Raw genomic sequence first — 2251 nt, forward strand, 5'->3', positions numbered from 1 at the left:
TACACAGTATTGTTTTTCTTTGGTTTCAGTTATTGGTTTGTTCTACCTCTCTTTGTTTATTGAAGCTAATTGCTGATATGGTAAGATAAACTATCTACCATAACACTGGATATAAACCGATTTCTACACAGTTTTCCCCTAGTACTAAATAATTGCATGGAAGTAGGGATGCCTCAGAATTAAATGAAATTACAATTGGAATTAGGAAATGGAATTGGTGTGGAAGGAATATCGGATTGGAATTGAATTTGCAGAGTTTATCTGAATTTGGAGTTGAGATTAATTGAATTGAAAGGGAATTTAGGGAAATATTTTGGATAATTCATTGATTTGATGGAATTTAAAGGAATGAAGAATTGAATTGGAACTGACCCCAACTGTGGTGCGTATGTATTGTGTTTTTGGATTTTATGAACATTGCTAGCTATATGTTCATGGTGACCATTGTCAAGCAAATGAGCAAGAAAGCACAGGAATAGCATTACTTTGGGTGAAAGCCTGAGATCTCAGCCTCTGACAGCAATGCAGTCATTGATGTGAAGTCCTGGTCTGTTCAGATTCCTCATGCTGAGTCAATGATTCAGGGTGTGGAGTTGAACTGTTGAATATGGCTAATTATCATATTATTCTGGTATTTCAAGTAACAACTCACTTTCATAAATCAGCCTTGACACATAGACAATGCTATTTTATGTCTACATTCCTTGGGTGGAGATGAGAAGGGAGAAATGGCAGCCACCCAGATCAATGCGGGCAATGCAAGGAAGGGAAGGACAAGCCAAAGAAAGCAGGAAATAGCACATCAAAACTGAAAGGCAGAAGTTTTGGAGGAGATATTTGTTTATTGAGATTCTGCAGTGATAAAATCCTCCACTCAGTACAGTTACATATGTTCATAATATTAGAAGTTGGAATATATGTAATGAAGGTCTGTTTCCTTGCACCAGAATTCTTTATATTCCATGATTCTATGAATCATTGTTGTATTATTATTATTATCCATCCATCCATTTTAGGGTCAATGGGAGGGTGAGGGTCATGGGGACGCTGGAGCCGATCCTGGCAGGCATAGGGCGCAAGGCAGGAATACACCCAGGACAGGATGCCAGGCCACCACTGGGCACACACACACACACACACACACACACACCTACAGGGCAATTTAGCGTGACCAATTAACCTAACCTGCATGTCTTTGGATGGTCAGAGTAAACCACAGTGCCTGGAGGAAACCCATGTGGACATGGGAAGAACATGCAAACTTCACATAGACAGGGACCCTGAGACTCGAACCCATGACCCCTGACAATGGAACACATTTGGATTTACCCTGTGGAAGCTGCAGGTGTGGAGGCTGTAGTGGGAGCTGCAATTGGTGAAGGTGGTTGACCTGCATTTCAAAACAGAGAACAGTGAAGTCAACGATGGCTGTAGCCTTCTATCAGCCCGCTTGTGTCATTTCTCTTGAAGATATCACTGTCGATCGCAATAGATTTGTATGTATGATATTCAGCAGGCAGCTCTAAAATCCCACTGTTGGACTATTCTGACTGGAAATGAGCCTGTCCTCCCTGACACTAGTGCTATAGTACAGAATTAGCACTGCAACTGACCGTTGATGCTCAATGTGGCTGTGAGGTCCTGGACTGGTCCTGTGATGCTCAGGATCTTCTTCAGTTTATCACTGGGGTTCTGGAGGGTGCTGCTCTGGACTTTATACACCACTGCAGCCTGGACCTGCACATCCTTATTGTTGTACGAAAGGGAGGGGCATCCATTTGTCACCACACAACACTCAACACACTTCATACAGCACACTGCACACAACACACTGCACTCTGCACACTACACACTGCACACTACACACTCGGGACAGCTCAGTTTCATTATGATGATCACACTTACGTGAAGTTGGCAGGAGGGACGCTGGCAGGCTCCCCACCCAGGTAGTTGGTCAGGATATCTCTGAATTGCAGACAGGATAGACAGACCATCAACATTAATAAACAGGAGATCTATAGTAGAGCAGAATAGAGCAGAGGTCTGCAGCCCTCGTCCAACTGTAGAGTGCAGTGTAATAGCCCACGGGTCTCCAACCCTGGTCCTAGAAGGCTACAGTACAGTATACTACAGTACATCAAGAGTTATATATACAGTCCAATTCAGTCTCTCCTCAGTTGGAGTCTCACCAGGGCGTTGATGGGATCCTGGATGTCACCGAATGTCTGGTTGGTCAAATTAGAGCCTTCTG

At 43.4% G+C, this 2251-nt stretch overlaps 1 long non-coding RNA gene across 1 annotated transcript; it reads right to left on the reverse strand.

Annotated features, from left to right (window-relative positions):
• Nucleotides 1-845: 845 nt before the first annotated feature.
• LOC136764497 (uncharacterized) lies at nucleotides 846-1960 on the reverse strand. The gene is made up of 3 exons (XR_010821207.1): nucleotides 1906-1960; nucleotides 1614-1746; nucleotides 846-1390 (listed from the first exon to the last, which is right to left on the reverse strand). It is a non-coding gene; the product is annotated as an uncharacterized LOC136764497 (long non-coding RNA).
• Between the last annotated feature and the right edge of the window lie 291 nt (nucleotides 1961-2251).

This window comes from Amia ocellicauda, chromosome 12, assembly GCF_036373705.1.
Source record: "Amia ocellicauda isolate fAmiCal2 chromosome 12, fAmiCal2.hap1, whole genome shotgun sequence".
Classification (NCBI taxonomy): Eukaryota; Metazoa; Chordata; class Actinopteri; order Amiiformes; family Amiidae; genus Amia; species Amia ocellicauda.